Source organism: Saimiri boliviensis, chromosome 1, assembly GCF_048565385.1.
Source record: "Saimiri boliviensis isolate mSaiBol1 chromosome 1, mSaiBol1.pri, whole genome shotgun sequence".
Taxonomy (NCBI): Eukaryota; Metazoa; Chordata; class Mammalia; order Primates; family Cebidae; genus Saimiri; species Saimiri boliviensis.
The window spans coordinates 91106429-91124998 of record NC_133449.1 but is presented as its reverse complement, the minus strand read 5'-3'; the positions used below and the strand labels follow the sequence as shown (position 1 = coordinate 91124998).

At 45.2% G+C, this 18570-nt stretch overlaps 1 protein-coding gene and 1 pseudogene across 1 annotated transcript in view; both read left to right on the top strand.

The window, feature by feature from the left end:
* Positions 1-18570, top strand: part of SH3RF3 (SH3 domain containing ring finger 3) — a 360128-nt gene that overhangs the window by 106351 nt on the left and 235207 nt on the right. The window lies entirely within an intron of this gene.
* The window catches only part of LOC141584765 (small nuclear ribonucleoprotein G pseudogene), a 32016-nt pseudogene extending 13446 nt beyond the window's left edge, over positions 1-18570 (top strand).

The window sequence follows — 18570 nt, the reverse complement described above, 5'->3', positions numbered from 1 at the left end:
TTTCACACACGAGGCTGGGTACAGAGCCAGGCAGGATCGTCTAGGAAAGCAGGGTGGAATTAGAGGTCTAGGAAGACACTGGTTTTAAGAGCTTTCCTGGTGGAGTAATAGATTTCAGGAGAGAGGCCGCTCTGCCAAATGCTGCATGTTGAATGGAGCCAACTGCAGAGAGGAGCTGGCTGCGCTGCCGGGGAGTCCCTTGTCTTTGGGAGGGAGTGTTTCACAGCCACCTGCCTTTCCTCACCACAGCTCACAGCAACTTCCAGAATTTCTGATGGTCTCCTTGGAGGCTTAGAGAAGTGTGTGCTGAAGGTGGGAAGTCACTCAATCACTGGCAGCCAGGCAGAGGTGACTGATGTGGGAAATGTGCTCTAGGTGAAGTGGGGCTTGCAAAGCAGCTGCCTGGGCATCCTCTGCAGAGGCCTTGCCGGCTCACAACAGATGGGTCACTTGCCTGTAGCAGCGGCCGTGGCTCTGGCCCAGACTCTTCTCTATTTTCTTATGCGAGTAAAGTTGTATTGCACAGTAGATGAACCACATCTGTGGATTGTGGACTTGGCCCTGCCCTCTCTTCTTGTGGAACCATGGGTCAGCCATTTACCACCTCTGGGCCTCAGTTTTCTCACATGAAAAATCAGGGTTGAAGCCGGGCATGGTGGCTCATGTCTGTAATTCCAGCACTTTGGAAGGCTGAGGAAGACAGATCACTTGAGGTCAGGTGTTTGAGACCAGCCTGGCCAACATGGTGAAACCTCATCTCTACTAAAAATACAAAAAAATTAGCTGGGTGTGGTGGCTCATGCCTGTAATCCCAGCTACTTGGGAGGCCGAGGCAGGAGAATCCCTTGAACCCAGGAGACAGAGATTGCGGCGAACCAAGATTGCACCACTGCACTCTAGTCTGGGAGACAGAGTGATACTCCATCTCAAAACAAACAAGCAGCAAAAACTAACACCAGAGTCAGGGCTGGGCTTGACGGCCCCTATCAGTAGCAGAGTACCCTGGTGTGGCGCTTTGACCTGTCGATAAGTGAGTTTTTCATTGTTGCAGTTTTAAACCTTCAGCTTCTCTAGTATCCCCTGCCACTGGTGGATTATTTCACACAAACCAGAGAGGCCATTAGGTGAGAATGCCTTCATCTTCCCTCCTTCCCACCTCTGAGCATCCTTCTGTTTCCTTCTGAGCTTCTTCCTGTTTCCTCCTGTCACCCTTCTCCTCTCTAGACCCCGAGAGGGGTTCTCTTCTCTTCTGAGGCGAATTCTTCCTACCGGACTCTTGACACCCACCCCCCGCCACAACTCTGCCCTTGGGAACTTGATCCTCTCTCTCTCTCTCTCTGTCTGTCTTGTTCCCCACTTCTTTTCTCATAGTCCATCTTATTTCTCCCTCACCGCCTTATAATCCACATCCAAACAAGCCCGGGTCTCCCAAAAACTCCATGCCTCCCTTTTGACCAAAAAGAATTCTATAGAGCATCAGAAGAAGAATTACTAAAAATATATGTTTGAAATAAGTAGCCTTAGTAGTAAACTCTGAGAATGAGAAGGCTCATTGTCTAATAAGTTAATAAAAATTAGTTGACAGTCAATGGTGACAAGAAGAGAGCGAGACAAGTTTGCACTTCTATACCTCAAAACGAAAACTCTGAAAAAGCAATTTGTCTCTTTGACCTAGCAATTCCAGCCTGAGAGTCTGACAACATCGAAAAAGACAAATGCATTTGTAATAATGGCCACGATGAGAGATGGAAGGATGTTGGAGCATCTGGAGTGAAGAAAAGGTTGTCAAATTCATCTTGTGGTGGGACCCTCTCCCCTTTTCCGGTGCCGTAGGGGTGTACATGCACCGTGGGAAATCTGGCTGGAAGGAACACTAGGAATGTCTTTTTTTTCCTTTTTATCTTTTGAAATTTCCTACATGAGCTTGTATTACATTTTGTTGGCAGAAAGTCAGATTTATAACCATCCTTCTTCCCACACAACCTTCTTCCCTCCCATTCAACCTCAGGCGTTGACCTTTGGCTCCGGGCATTGACCTGTGGCTTGGTTCGGTGAGCTCTGCTGGAAAAGCCCTCTTTCCAGACCCCTTGCCTCGCCAAGGTGAGGGTTTGCCAGTTCTGTCCCCCAGCCTCTGCAGTCCCTCTTCTCTGGCTTCTGTGTCTGCCAGTTTCCTGTCCCCCGACTGCATGTTTGCCTAGTCTCTCGAAGAATCTTTTTACTCTGCTTGGACCTGAGACACGATGTTCTCTAGAGTGCTGCTCTTATGGTGGCTTTCCCGGCCTGACACCTGTGAGTGATCAGGCTGGACAGAGGATTCTGTTTCCCAGTTCCTCCTCCTGCGTGGCTGACTCTGGTGTAGACAGGGGTGTCGTAGGTAGCCTGCCACACAGGATGGCTCCCTCTCCGCTCTCCTGTTTTCCCTGATCACAGCAGGCTCCCTGAGTAACCACTTCCCCTCTTGTCTGTGTTGCTCTCCTAGCTTAGGTGGCCCCTTCTCCTGTTGTTCTCAACTTTGGCAGCACCTTGGCACCATCCAGGGAGCTTTGTAGTCCTGAGGCCTGTCTCCCCCACCCCAGGGCAGTTTTAAGGTCACTGATTGGGTGGACGAGTTGGGAAGCTCCCAGCCGAGTCTGCCGGCAGCCACACCGAGGACCCTCTCTCCTGCCTGTGTCATGCCTTGTTGTAGACGGTCACACATGTAGAGCAGCCCATGCCTGGAGTCTTGGGCCTTGGGGCTCAGGAATGGGGCCAGGCCTTCCAGCTGAGCAACCCCACTGACACAGGCACTGATTTGGCAGCTGGAGAAGTGGGGGTGGGAACAGGCCAAGTGGGAAGCCTGTGTCTGCACTGACCACCGTGCCCCAGCTGGTCTAGCCCAAGGAGACCTCCTGCCTTGCCTTTTCCTTACTGGGCTGTGCCTACCTTGTGAAAACCCCAGTAAAATCAACCCAGTGGCTGATTGGCCAGACAGCCAGGACATGTTTCCTGAGCCCTGCTCTGGGCTCAGAGGTTTGGAAGCCACAACTGGGCCTTGATCTTCTTTTCCAATGATGTTCTCAGACTGGGGTGTGGCAAGCTCAGAGAAGATAGGTGCCCTCACTTTGTGGCCCAAATAGAGCAATAGGGCCTTTTTCTTCTGTTTCAGAATATCTATTCTCACCAAGGGAACTAACGTCCAAAAACCTCACAGAATAGCATTAGGAAATCAGGAATTGCAGCCAAAGGGACTCTTGTCCTCTGTGTGAGGCTGAGTGGGACTTCTGTGACTCGTGGTTCTGTTATTCTGAGTGTTTGAGACTATTAAGGAAATTGAATGTAGAGTGTCGTGATTTGTGAGAACAATGAAATAGGCTGTTCATATTCCTGTAGCATCAGCAGCAGATGAAATGGGAGGTGTTGTCTTTCAGGCCGACAATTGAGAGCCCACTATTGCCTAGTTCAGGTGCCTGGTAAGGGCTGAGGAAAGCTTCCTGGGGAGATCTGAGCAATAGCCAAGAGGCCTGCAGATTCCTCTCGGGAGAGGGACCCATCAGCAACTTCCAGTCCAGAGACGGCGTCAGCCGCACCCTGCGTGGATCCTCAGACCCCTGTGTGCTTTCGCAGCCCTGAGGCTCAGTGCGCTTGGTCTCCTTCTGTTCACCCCTTACCGGATATTCCAGGGCACATGCTAGGGTGGCTGTCCTTATTTCTTGCATGGAGCGTGTGGTTGCAAACGAGGAAGGGATTTTCATGTTCTCCTAGTGTGCATTCCAGCCAGGAGGCCAATGAACAGGAAATGCTCATGAAAAAAGTCAGATGGGGCAGATGACATACAGGTAATTAACACCATGGAACCATGTAATGGAGAATGACAGAGAACGATTTTTATGTTTGGTGGCTGGGCAACATTTTTAAAGAGATGATATCTAAGCTGAGAGCTGAAGATGTGAGTGGTGAGAAGGGGCCAGGGAGGCAAAGATCGGGGCGGATCTGCTGGTGCAGGGGTCTAAGGAGAGATTGAGCATGGTGTTTTCAAAGAACCCCAGGGTGGGCCTGAATGGTTTTGCAATCCAGGAAAGGAGTTTGGGACATATGCTGTGTGCACTGGGAAGTCATTGAAAGGCTGTAGTCAGGACAATAGTGATCTGGTTTGCTTTAGAAAGATCTTGAATGAGTAAATAAATGAGTGAGTGGTGAGTGAGAGAGGCTTAGACACCAGCAGAGCTGGTGCGACCCCATATGCAGCACAACAGCAGGGGCACTTGATGGTTCTGTTTGCCCTGCCCTGCTCATATGCTCATAGGTGAAGTTTTTGCCACTAACAGTGATCATTAGACAGTGTGTTGGGTGATTGCAGCAAGGGTATTTTCTCTATTGGTCCTAGAGCGCCTAGAATCTTGATAGAAAGAATACTTTTCCTTGAGCTTAAAATTCAGCAAATCCTCTGTAGCTGTTTTTTCTGTTTTCCCTGTACTGTTTGAAGGATGTACTATTTATGGACTGCAAAACAATAGATTCTAATCCGAGCTGGAGATAAAACATGAAGGGAGCATAAAACATTTAAGGAGTACACACGAGGCACAACAAAGCATGATGCAAAAGCTTCTTCAGGAAAATGTGCACATTTTGCATCTAGGAGCAGCTTAGAAAAGCGACATAGAGCAGAATTGTCTTAATATATAAACCTCAGGTAGTATTACGAAAGTAAATACTATATTCAGTCTTCAGGCAAACCATCAGTACTGGTTTTCACCCATGAATGCAATTCTGTCTTCCTGATATGTTGGAACTGCCCCAGAACAAATGCCAAATGTGAGATTGAAAATTAAATTTATAGGGCCCTAAGCTGTGTGGAACTGTTTTTAAGATGAGAGCTGTTCCACCTAATAGTTGCTATAGGAATAAGCTAGCAGGATGAGGAAAACCCAAGAATGCTGGTTAGTAGGAGAAGGTATTGGAGTTTCTGTTAGGCAAACACAGGGAGGAAATATGGAGATGGTATTATCTGCAGCACTGAAAATCACAGCCTCCAGAGACAGGAGTCAAAGTCACTCAAAACCTCAATGCCTGGGTGCTTGAGACAGTCTGTGTGGCCCAGGGCATGTGCCCCTCCTGCTGCTGGCCTCGGAGGGGTGGCCTGAGAACAGCCCTTCCTGCCTAGGCCAGGGGAGATTTTACACACCTTTCCTACTGCAGCCTGTGCCATCATCCTGTTCTGCAGGGTGTGGACACAAGTTAGAAGCAAGACAAGGTTGGCTGACCCTGAACTTGCCCTTGGGTTTCAGACTTGAGCAGGTATCAGTGTCTCTATGGAGGGGAGCACAGTTCTTGCTGTCTTTGTTGTTGGATGGCATCCCCTTTAAATGTTTAGTCCTGTTGTCTGGGCAGCCTTGTGCTGAGGGACCCATTGCTGAGCAGAGTCCGCCCAACTCTCAGCAGATGGAAGGAGAGCCCCTGCGCCATCTCACTGGATGCTCCCCTGCAGGGGCCCAGTTGGTTTCTTGCCATGTGGCCTCAGTGCTCCTGGTGAATGTATAGCCCTTGTCTCTCCAGGGTCATCTTGCTGGCTGCTCTGAGTTTTTCAGACCACAGAGAAGGGAGAAGAGCTGTCCACTGACATGGTCAAGGTGAGGCCCATGCCTGTGGTCATTCCTTCTGTCCCCAACTTGGGGACAGTGTCAATCTCTACTGTAAATGGACTTCCCTCTTGGTGCTTGCATGTAATTTTTGTTTCTTTGTGGTTTTAGTCTGGATATTCAGACTCAGAGTCTGGCAAAATAATTAGTTCTTCCTATATGGGTTGATTATTTTCCTTTCTAAGTGTCAACTAGAAATAAAAAGTAAATCAATTTTTTATTTTTATTGGACAAACTGCACCTCTAGCCTGATGTTATTATAAGAACTTGGGCTTTGAGGAGACGAATTTAAGTCTATATATATAAAATAACTTTATGAGTTTTCATATTTGCTTCTTATCCCTTGAACTGAGACCATATTTGTTAAGATTTCCCTCAGAAGTTGGCTACAATAAATATCTTAACAAATTCAGGAAATTCATTGTAAGTCATCATTTTTGCTATAATTCCTGTACTTTCAGATTTTCTGGTTCAAGTTTCCTGAAGGGATTCTCAGATTTTTTATGGAGTTTGTAAATCCATTATGAGAGATTGAATCTAGAGTACTTAACACTTGAAATCTAGAGTCCTTAATGCAGTCCTGGGCATCCTTTACTGGACTCGGGAAATCCTTTTAGGGAACAAACAAAATACTGCTGTAACGGAAGTCTCTAAGCTGGCTTGTTCACAAAAAACCAGTGTGGTGAAGCAAAAAAGAACATGAATTTTTGGAATCAGGACACGTGGGTTCATACTTCAGTTTTACACCTAGGACGGTGACAACATTGGGCAAGTTACTTAGCTTCTTTGACTTCTGTTTCTTCATTTGTAAGGTGGGAGGATGCTTACTTTGCAGGGTGGTTGTGAGGTTGAAGGAGGCTGTCTTAGGCTTTTCAGGCTGCTGTAACAAAATTCCATAAACACAGTGGCTTATAAGCCACAGCAACTTATTTCCCACAGTTCTAGAGGCTGGACATCCAAGATCAAGGCACTGGCACATTTGCTGTCTAGTGAAGACTGGCTTCCTCATTCACAGACAGTGCCTTCTCACTGTGTCCTCACTTGGTAGAGGCGGCAGGGGGAAGGCAATTCTCTGAGGCTTCTTTTTTTTTAATTTTATTTTTTATTTTTTTTTATTTATTCAAGACGGAGTTTTGCTCTTGTTGCCCAGAATGGAGTGCAATGACATGATCCCAGTTCACCGCAACCTCCGCCTCTTGGGTTCAAGCAATTCTCCTGCCTCAGTCTCCCAAGTAGCTGGGATTACAGGCGTGTGCTACCACACCCAGCTAATTTTTGTGTTTTTAGTAGAGATGGGGTTTCACCATGTTGGTCAGGCTATCTCAAACTCCTGACCTTGTGATCCACCCACCTCAGCCTCCCAATATGCTGGGATTACAGGTGTGAGCCACAGCACCCCGACTCTGAGGCCTCTTTTATAAGGCACTAATCCCATTCATGAGGGCTCCACCCTCACGATCCAGTCACCTCCCCAAAGGCCTCAGCTCCTAATAGCATTATTTTGGAGGTTAGGATTTAACATATGACTTTTGGGGTGACACATACATTCAGTCCATTGCATAGTCCAAGGAATATTATACCTAACAGGATGGCTGGAAAGTGCAGATGTTCCACCACTGTAGTCCCCTCCAGCCTTCCCTTCCACACAGCAGCGGGTTTATCTGCCTTCAAGTGTCTCATTTGATACCTGTGTGTGGAGTTAATGTGCCTGATGGAATACCCGTGGCTCATCCTGAGGCTGGATGTCTCTGCTCAGATGGACTGGGAGGCAGTGGGGATACTGGGTAGAGACAATACCTGAGCCTGGAGAGCCTCGCTTGCTCTGAATTGAACTGGAGTCAGACGCCTGGCTCATCTGCATGCTTCTGTTCTGACAGCGATGCTGGGGGTGTCTTCCTTCCATTTGATGAGTGTATTTGACACAGACTTGATGCCAGGACTCCTCTGACTTAAGGCTTCAGGCCAATGCTGCAGCTCAGCCATGAGGAAGAGTTCCTAGAGCATGAGGAAGACTCATGTTGCAGGATGCTCGTTAGTTTCTTTCTGGTCGGACCTTCACTTTTTGAGATGATGTGACATCTTTCCTGTAATTACAACTGCATTGAGCTATAAAATCATTTTAATTCTTTATTTTCCCATATTTGGGGGACTATAGTCTCATAAGTATATGGATATTATCCAGAGACATGAAACACGAAGGTTGGGTTTGCAGAGGACAAGGGAGCCGTGAGATGACAGAACAGAATGAGGCCACACCCCACACAGATGGCCACAGGTTTGGTGCTGCATGAGTCCTTAATGTCCTACAGTCAGTGACACACCAAGGATGGCGTTCAAGAGCTTTCTTGAGCCCTTTCTCCAAGAAAGCCCCTTCCACATACCCCCTACTAATCTCTTTAATCAGTTTACTTCCTAAGTAAACCAGCACACTTCAAAGGCCAACTGAGCTCCCAGACGAACCTTGCACATCACGGCTCCTGACCCTTCCTCTGAAGACACTTCCTGGAAGTTTTTGTGCAAAACCATTCTTCTTTCCACCTTAGACTGGCGTGGGTAGTCACGTGTCAGTCCAGCCTGCTGTATTCCTCCTGTGCAGAAACTCTTGCCTGGTTACACTTGGCAGCCTCTCTTGATAAACAGAGGCGTCAGTGTCCTTAACACCTCACACTTGACAGACTATCTGCGTTAGCTCTTCCTTTGTTAGTTTCCGATTGCCAGTGAAGGAGAACATCTTTATGGTTTTTTCCTATATCAGTTTGGATTTGCTGCAAAACAGACAACCCAAAAGAGGCTTAAAATAATATTCATTTATGTAGCTCACAGTTCTGTGTGTTGGCTGGGATTACTAGGGCAGCAAAGATGGCCTGGGTTCCTCTCCACATTGTCTCTTATCCCCCAAAGGCTAGCCTGGGCTTCTTCATATGGTAGACTGAGGGTCCCAATAAGCAACAAGAAAAGGCGGACTCCAATGTGCAAGCACTTTTTAAGCTTGCATCCGCATCCTAATTGTTGTTGTCTCATTAGCCAAAGGAAGTCACGGTGCTGCCAAATCTAGAGGCAGCTTTGGATGGAATGTTCCAAGGGGCTGGATCCAGGGGACATGAATCAACTGGAGGCTGTTTGTTACTGTACAATCTGCCACAGTGTCCACTGCCTGCTTTCTTTTGATTTTTGATCTTTCATATTAACAGGAATTCTTTGATCGCTATATGTGTTGATTTCAGATGAATAGGAGTTCTTAATTTCAATAAACAAGGTCCCTTCTAATCAATCTTTTTCCTTTCTAATGTGTTCATTTTGGCTATTGTTATCTTCTCCACCCTTGAAACCATACAGATATTCTTCTATATTGTTTCCTGAAAGTTTTATGGTTTTGCCTCTTGTGGTTAAGTGTTATCATTCTCATTTTTTTTTCTTTTTGGTAGGATAATTGAGAAGCGTTTTTATTAGGTAAATTCCATTTTCTCACCATATCAAGGTCATTTATGCAGGCCTGCTCTGCAAGTGACATTTTCCATGTGAAATTAAATGAATGTTACTACCCTGTAGTTAATTCCAGTCTAAGACAATTGCAATGCAGACAGAAACCTTGAGACATTAATCAACCAAACATGTATATTAAATAAGTTTGAATATTTAAGTGCAAGCAGATAATTAGTACATTTGGTGAGTGAAGAGAAAAATGAAGTAGTGCATTTCTTATTTTTTTCTTTAAAGACTGTGTCTTGCTCTGTCACCCAGGCTGGAATGCAGTGATGTGATCATGGTTCACTGCAGTCTTCAACTCCTGAGCTCAAGTGATCCTCCTACCTCAGCCTCCTGAGTAGCTGAGACTATAGGTGCATGCCACCATGCCCGGCTAATTTTTAATTTTTTGTAGAGACAGCATCTTACTATGTTGCCTGGCTGGTCTTCAACTCCTGGCCTCAAGCAATTTCCCTGTCTTGGCCTCTCAAAGGATTGACTGCAGGTGTGGGCCACCATGCCTGGCCAAGAACTACATTCTTTAACTTGATCTAAGCAAACCCTCCCCCTCCAGTCCTACCCAGTTCTTTCTTCAGGTTTCTGTTGAAAAGTTATTTGATAAAAGAAGAGGGCCTGCACAGTGATTTTTAAGATGGAGAGAAGGAAACCTAACACATAGTCTTTGCAAAAATCCCCCAGCAAGTTAGTATTATTGCCATGGCCCCATGAGGAAACCAAAGCTCAGAGGAGATTGCCAGGGGCTTGGCTGAGGGGACGGTTGGTCAGTTCTCCAGCGAGGTCTGGCTGAGCTTCTGTGGTATCTGCCTGCTTTCCTTGGGTCTCTGGAGAATTGTGAGCAGGGACCCTTCCCTCCTACACCAGATCTCTTTCTATAAAATTTAAGTCAGTGAAATATAAATGAAAACTTGTTTTTACCATGACTGACATGGATGTTTTTGAGGACAAAACAGCAGGTGTTCCTTTCCTTTTTTTTTTTTTTTTTTTGATCAAATTAGAATTCTTGTTTTTTTTCTGTCCCTAAGATTTTTCTTCACTCCTAGGAATGATCCCTAAGGTTTTGATATAATTCAGTAATTTGTATTTACTGAAAGCACCTGAGAATTACAAGAATTTTTAGAACACTGGAAGCCCTGGGGAAAATATTTCTCCCATTGCTGGTGGGACAGAGCCAACATGGGGTCTCCTAAACATGCACGAGCTTACAGTCTCCATTAGCTCTGAATTCACTTTTGAGCTTAGCAGTGTCAGCTTATACTATATACGACTTCTTTTCTTCATGAAACCATCATCATAATAAATTTTGATATACTCAGAAAACTTACCAGGTTTAAATATTTATGGTTATTAAAATAAATGGAGTAAAAATGGACTGGATTTTAAAGTATCTAGAGTTTTACCCTTCTTCTTTTTCAAAACATGGTAAATACAGAAAAACCTTTAACAAAATAATTACAGTATAATAATAATGGTATGTTTCCTGGGCTAAATTTATAAAACTTTTCAGTATGAGGCAAATATAGAAAACATATTTATCTAAAAGGAGGACCTAGAAGCAAACTGCTAAAACTTGCCAACAATTCCTATGCTTGTTGTAATTTAGTAATTAGCTATTTTAGAATTTTTAAAAAAGTGCTTCAATAGGAAATTAGGATTTTTAGAATTTTGAGGCCCTGGGGAATAATTACATCCAGTGCTGTTTAGGTAGAACAAAAGATTAGATCACTTACCTGGAGTAAATCCCAAAAGTGAAACCTTGCAGATGTTGTTCATTTGGGCATATACATTGTATTCTGCATAGTTTTTTTTGTTGTTGTTGTTTTGTTTTGTTTTTCCCATTTTGTTGCCCAGGTTGTAGTGCAGTGGTGGGATCTTGGCTCACTGCAACCTTTGCCTCCAAATTTCAAGTGATTCCCCTGCTTCAGTCTCTCAAATAGCTGGGATTACAGGCACCTGCCACCATGCCCAGCTAATTTTTGTATTTTTAGTAGAAACAGGATTTCACCAAGTTAGTCCAGGTCTCGAACTCCTGACCTCAGGTAACCCACCCGCCTTGGCCTCTGAAAGTGCTGGGATTGATTACAAGCATGAGTCACCATGCCCAGCCCAAATTATCTTTAATAAAGAATTAGAGGCAAGACACCAGGCCTACCTTGGGAGCATGAGGGAGGCCATGCATTCCGTTCCAAGGCATCTGTAGCCTGTGGAGTAGATACCGTGGGCAAAGAGCTAACCCTCCTGAGTTGAAAAAATTCATGGACAAGAAGTTGTCATTGAAATTAAATGGTGGCAGATATGTCCAAGTAATATTGCAGGGATTTGATCCCTTTATGAATCTTGTGTTAGATGAATGTGTGGAGATGGTGACTGCGGGCAACAGAACAATATTGGAATGGTGGTAATACAAGGAAATAGTATCATCATGTTAGAAGCTTTGGAACAAGTACGAATAAAGCTGTTCAGCAGAGAAGCCCATGTCCTCTCTCCATAGGGTCCATTTTACTATGATGTAAAAATTCGGTCATGTACATTTTCATATTAGACTTTTTGTTAAACTTTTGTCATAGTCAAAAAAGAATTAGATATACTAAAAAATACCAAATATTTAATATTTTTAATACCAATTTTCTAATCCCTTTAAAATACATAGTGAGTTTTAACAGGATGGATTCTAAGGAGTTCTCAACTGTATGTTCTTAAATAGGGAAAAATACCCCCCAAATAAGACAAGATAAAACTTTCACCAGACACAATGGCTCATGCTTATAATCCCACCACTTTGGGAGGCCAAGGCAGGAGGATCACTTGAGCCAAGGAGTTAGAGATCAGCCTGGGCAACATAGTGAGATGCCATCTCTACAAAAAAATACAAAAGTTAGCCGGGTGAGGTGTCACTGGCCTGTAGTCCTAGCTACTCAGGAGGCTGAGGTTGGAGGATTGCTTTGGGAGGCACAGGTTGCAGTGAGCCAAGATTGCACCACTGCACTCCAGGCTGGGTGACAAAGCGAGACCCAGTCTTGGGAGAAAAAAAAGCGGGGGAAAAAAACAAAAAAAACTTTCAACATTATAATTTAAAAAGATGTTTTAGGCTTCATTTAGAAAGTTTACATTGTTTAACTGAAGCAGAGTTTATTTTTCAGAGGAGTATTTGGGTGTAAACTGTCCAAATTTTCTGAACTTAATGTTTACATCTGAAACTGCTTCCTCAGGTTCATTGCATAAGCCTTGTCTTTATATATGCCTTCAGTTTTAGCTTTATCATGGATTGGTCAGCTGTCCTGGTGTTCCCAGGACTGAGGAGCTTCTTGGGAAGTGGGACTCTCAGTGCTAAAACTGGGGACATTTCAGGCAAACTAGAATGACAGAATGAGTTAAAATGAGGTTATGTCTCAATAAACCCATCAATAGTTGGAAATATTGTAAGTTGAAAATGCATGTAATACACCAAACCTATGTAACCTCATAGCTCAGCCTAGACTACCTTAAATGTACTCAGAACAACCTACATTAGGCTAGCTAATGTAATCAGCCTACTATTGGTCTGAATCATCTAACACAAAGCCTGCTGTATAATAAAGTGTTGAATATCTTTGTCATTTACCGAATACTGTCTTGAAAGTGAAAAGTAGAGTGGTTATATGGGTATGTGAAGTATGGTTTGTGTATTGTATTGTATTATTGTGAAGTAGAAAAATCCTAAGTCAGCCCATCATAAGTAGAGGACTGAAGTAGAGGATGGACTCTAGTCAGTTACCCTGTGCTTCATGAGCCTCAAAAAACAAAGTCCATTAGTTTGAATTTAGACTCACATGTCTAACCTTTAGTGTGTGTGTGTGTGTGTGTGTGTGTGTGTGTGTGTGAGCTGGAGTCTCGCTCTGTCACCCAGGCTGGACAGTAGTGGCACGATCTTGGCTTACTGCAACCTCCACCTCCTAGGTTCATGCGATTCTTCTGCCTCAGCCTCCTGAGTAGCTGGGATTATAGCCACAAGCCACCATGCTTGACTAGTTTTTGTATTTTTAGTAGAGATGGGGTTTTACCACGTTGGCTAGGCTGGTCTCGAACTCCTGACCTCAAGTGATCCACCTGCCTCAGCCACCCAAAGTGCTGGGATTACAGGCATGAGCCACTGCACCTGGCCTAGCCTTTAAATTTGATTAAGGTGCTTTGATTGGTTTATTTCCTTGGAAGGCAAAAGAGTTTATAAAGAAAGAGGCCCCAGGATAGGCTGTGCCCGTGTGGCTTCACGACATGGGCACTGCTTTCCAGGTGAGCCAGTGAGGGCATTTTTTACTGTTCAACTCTCATGTTTCCCAGGCTTGCTATTTTTTTCTAATCCAGGCAACAGAAACATTGCTTGTGTCCATGATTTTCATGCTGGATCTAAGATATTGAGGAAGGAAATTTTTATTCTGACTAATGTAACAGCCTTTTGGTTTAGCCTGTGCTCAGAGCTGTGCTTCGAATTTTGATAAAAATGGTTGTATCTGGGTCATTTGGAAAGGAATTTGGCTGTCTGGAAAATAGAATATGTAATAGAACAGGTGGTTATTAAAACACCAGGCCAAGTGGAGACCACAATTTCTCTTTGATTTAGATGCAAAGATTACTATATAGGTTGACACACCATGACTTATAATTTATAATTTAAGAAAATAATTGTTCAGGGAGCAGAAACCAGAAAGTAAGATATGAGTATGTTGTCTTGAACTGCATTTGCTTCTTTCTAAAACCATTAAACTCTTTAATTCCCCTCCCACAGCTCTTAAGGCTGTCAAATATAATGGGAATGGTGCCTGGCCCTGGAGTTGTGTAGGTTATATGCTGTACAACTCAGGGGCCAGGCATCAATCACATCACATTTATCCTAGATTTGTCTTGAAGGGTTCTTTTTCTGACATACATGAGAATTTCCCTGGGTTAGTGGCAGCTGGTATGACTGCCTCCCAACTGCTCTAGCAAGGACACTTAGAGAAAAACATGAAGGAAATCACATTTTTCTTCTCCTGACATTTTATGTAGACTTCTTCACTCCAGACCTTTGGATGTCTGACCTGAGGACAATCAATGTTTTTCTAGAGTTTTTAACATGCAGCAGCAAGGTGGCTTAGAGTGCAGACCCAGGAGTCAGTGCCATAATTTTCTACCTGTATAATCCTGGGCACGTTGCCCGCTCGGTGTCTCAGTTTCCCCATCTGTAAAATGGGGGCAGTACATTCCTCATTGGGCTGTTAGGGAGGTTAAATGGATTAATGCCATAAAGTACTTAGAATGGGGCCTGACACATTGTATGTAAATCTTACTAGCCTCATTCAGCTTTGACTGTGACACTGAGCTGATAAACTCCTGGGTCTGGCAACCCAGCATCTTAGATGCTGATTAAAACTTGAGGCACATGTGAAGAACCCATGACTATTCCCGTGACTCCGTGAGAAGGCTGGGTGAATAATTTATTTGTCTTCTGCTGGGTTTCAGCTCTGCCCCCTATCCTTGGTGTATGGTTGTCTTTTTCTGTACCAGCCGCTCCCATGAGACGAGCCCCTCATTGCTGGGACTTCAGTGGTTCAGGACAGTACCCTGTGAGTGTTCTAGTTAAACCAACAAATGGGTACTTCTAGGTTGGAGGCACTGCCTCTCCAGGGCAGTATCTGCTCTCTCTCTGGATGTCTGAATTCTCTTGGGTGGGCTCAGCGAGGCAGTGCTCTCCATGTGCCCCATTCTAGTCTCAGAAGCTAGAAAAATGCTCTGGAAGGATACTGAACACCTGTGTGGGGCTCCATGGTTCAGGTTAGGTCACTCCACTGCATCATTTCTATCTGGAAAGAACAGGGATGGCTCCAAGACTACAAGCCTGCAGTCCTCCTAAGGACTGAAAGACACAAGGTGGTACCCGTGGCATGTTGGTGGGAAGTTAAAGATGAATGTGTGTGTGTGTGTGTGTGTGTGTGTGTCTGTCTGTCTGTCTGTGTGTACATGTGCATGTGTGCAACTCTTGCTTTGTGTGTGTGGCAATTCTCTTTCCTAATTAAATGTAGGCAACCTGTTGGGGCTTCAGAATGGTGCCTCTAGGTTGGGAATATCTCACTGTGAGTGGGTCATACCGGGACTCCGGCAGACTCCATACCACCACTTGTGAAACTTGAGTAAAGCTACTCTAAGAATCCAGAGCATCGGAGTACTGCTTTATTTGGTTAACTCTACCATCACCAGTGAATGTCTGGGTTGTTCTCATTTTAATGATCAGTATGAAGGTCTGTGGGGTTGTGGACGCATTCAGGGTTGGATGGGGGTTCATATTAGTCAGCCGACTGGGTATCTTTATTCACAGAAGAGTCAAAATTAGCAAATAACCCCATCAAAATCCTCCAGACAGTTGTTCTCACCAAGGTTGCTATCACCTCTATAATTATGAAAATGTTGTATGAAAATGTTGTATGAGGTAGGCCTGGGAATTTGGACACCTTTTAAGAATTCTTGGGAACAGCTTTCTAAGTTAAGAAACTACTTATCAGAAAGCACATGGAGGATGCTGGGGTAATAACTCATGGTCACTTCCGATAAGTAATTCTGGGGGCAGAATCTCTGCTAAATCTCAGCTTCCTGATTTAATGAAGACAAGGAAATGAAACCAACCTACCAACTGTGCTTTTAATAAGCAGAGTTTTCAGAAAGAGAAGACAGTTAAATTGGTTTTCCTTTTTGCCTCTTTAATTCTCCCTGCTTCCATCCTGCAGATTGGGGCCTTTGAAAGGAAGGGGAAGAGGAAGTGTTTTCTTGCTTCAGTGACTAGGATGCGCCTTACCCCTGAGGAAGATTCCCTGTGTGTGCTTACATGTAAATGTAAATGTACATACTTTCTTGCTGTCCCCTTTTTCCTCTTCGTAAATGTAGACCTGTATGTGCTTCATATTAATACCTGGCCTTCCCACAAGACTGTGAAGTCTGGAGGGAGAGGCCAGGCCTGTGCTCCCAGCTGCTGTGACCTAGCACCTGGCGGAGGTCCTTACTCACTGAGCCCTGTGCCCTGAGTGGAGGCGAAAGGTAGATGAGGAAGACCCCACAGGTGGAGAGGTTGTCACGGACAGGTCGCCCATTGTTTCACCTGGGCCTGGTTCAGCGTATTCCTGGGAGTGAGAGAAGCTGACGCTGTGACTAGTCCTGGTCAGAAGGTGTTCTGGGCTTGTCAGTTTATCATGTGTCATTAGGGATATGCGTGGCAACGCGACGTCCTCCCTGTACGGAAGGAGATGATTCAGCCCTGCTGTTGACTGAAACGGAGGCGAGTGCTCTCTCATGGAAACAGGGCAGATTCGGGATTGGTGACAAACACTTACCAAGGCCCAGGTTGGGTCCCCTCCTGGAGCTTTGTGGGGCTCGTGTGTAAAGGGCACAGGAGCCCCTTTGCTAGGTGCGCTGGCCTAAGAGCTTCGGGGGGATTTGCCCATGAGATGGTGCCACAATTTCCATTACTTTTTCCCCTGGTCTTCATGGTGTAAGTTTTTTTTTCTCTTTGTTTTCTCATCTTCTTTGTGTAGAGTGAACTTTTCATCAGGTAAAGGGAAAACATCAAGTTACTGATGAATGAATCACTGGAGAAAAGAGTGAAGTGGGATTTTTTATCTCAGGGTGTCTTAGGTGGCAGTGCCAGGCAATTGATGGGGGTGTCCCTTGTCCTGCATTATCCCAGAGACTGACCATCAGCCTCTACCTTATCAAATAGCATTTCTATGTGTTTTTCGTGAATGGAGGTGGATGGAGATGTGTGAGGGACTAGCAGCTCTTCTCGCTGGAGGGAGTTATTCTGCCCCTGCTCTCAGACAGCCTGTGACCAGGCACGGGTCACATTGCTGCCCAGGACTTGCACTGGAGGGTATTTGAATGTCACGCAGGGGCGCTGTGTATTTCAGTGGCTGTGTCTAGGCAGCCCAAAAGCCACTGAATCCTCCTTGTCCACTCTGTAGCTGACATTCACTCAGCATCCTGGAAAAGTGCCCACTGGGGCAGGAGCCCCTCTTGTTCATGTGGACATGAAGGTAAGTCTTTCCTGGACAGGCAGCATCAAGTCATTCTGCGGCCAGGAGATACTAAGCCAACTGTTTCTGCTTTTAAATGATGTGGGCTTAAGGAAGAGGGAGAGAGGCATGAAGGAAAGAAAATAAGGAAGGAGGGAATGAAAGAAGGAGAGAAATGAAGGGAGAGGAAGGGAAGGAGGAAGAGGAAGAGAAGAAGAAGAAGTGAGGGGAAGGGAAGGAGGGAGAAAAAGGGAAGGAGGGAGAGAAAGTGAAGGAGGGAGAAGAAGGGAAGGAGTGAGGGGAAGGGAAGGAGGGAGAGGAAGGGAGGCAGGGAGGAAGGAAGGGAGGAGCCCCGTGGCTTTCCTGTAAATGGCAGGTGCCCTGATGTCTGTGAAGGGCACACCAAGAGTCTGGCTGGGAAGTTGTCAGCCAAGAAACTGTGCCCCAGATTCATGGTGGGCGAGGAGTTACTTTCTCCCCTTCACCACTGGAGCAGGACGGACTCTGCCACCTGTCCCACGAAGAAGACTTTCCTTCTCAGTGCCTCGGTTTGCACTTCAGGGAAGCCATTGACATGTTCATTACCTGTTTCCTGAATTACACAGCTGGAGCTCCCTGTCTCAGTGTCCAAAAAAACCAAGGGGCCCCGAGTATAGAAACAAGGGCTAAGAATGAATGTTTTACGAACAGGAGACAGCCAGCCTGTTGAAGTGGAGGCTTTTTTGGAAACCCGTCTTTCCCGATGAGTCATGGTAAACACAGACACAGCACACTGCTTCCTTGACACCAGGGTCAGGGCTGCCCTGGGTTCAGAGTGAAGTAGACCAGCTTGGCTTTTGTTAAACACAAACCATTTTATTGTTTCTTTCCCTGCTTGGTTGGCACTGCATGTGCACACATATCCACATGCATGTGCACACATGTATACTTTCTTATTTGCTGACCCTGGCAGCCCTCCCATCCCTGGGATACCCAGGCAGACTTTCTGATCTGGAGCTCATCCAGCCCAGACACTGGAAACACCAAGCAGCTGGCAGCTGCTAAGACTTTTATCCCATCAACAGAGGCTTACGAAAGAATAAACTTAAAATAGAAATTCCATTTGACCCAGCAATCCCATTACTAGGCATATACCCAAAGAACTATGAATTGTTCTGCTATAAAGACACATGCACACGTATGTTCATTGCAGCCCTGTGTACAATGGCAAAGACCTGGAACCAACCCAAATGTCCATCAATGATAGACTGGACAAAGAAAATGTAGTACATATTCACCATGGAATACTATGCAGCCATAAAAAATGATGAGTTCGTGTCCTTTGTAGGGACTTGGATGAATCTGGAAACCATCACTCTCAGCAAACTGACACAAGAACAGAAAACCAAACACCACATGTTGTCACTCATAAGTGGGTGTTGAACAATGAGAACATGTTGACTCAGGGAGAGGAGCATCAC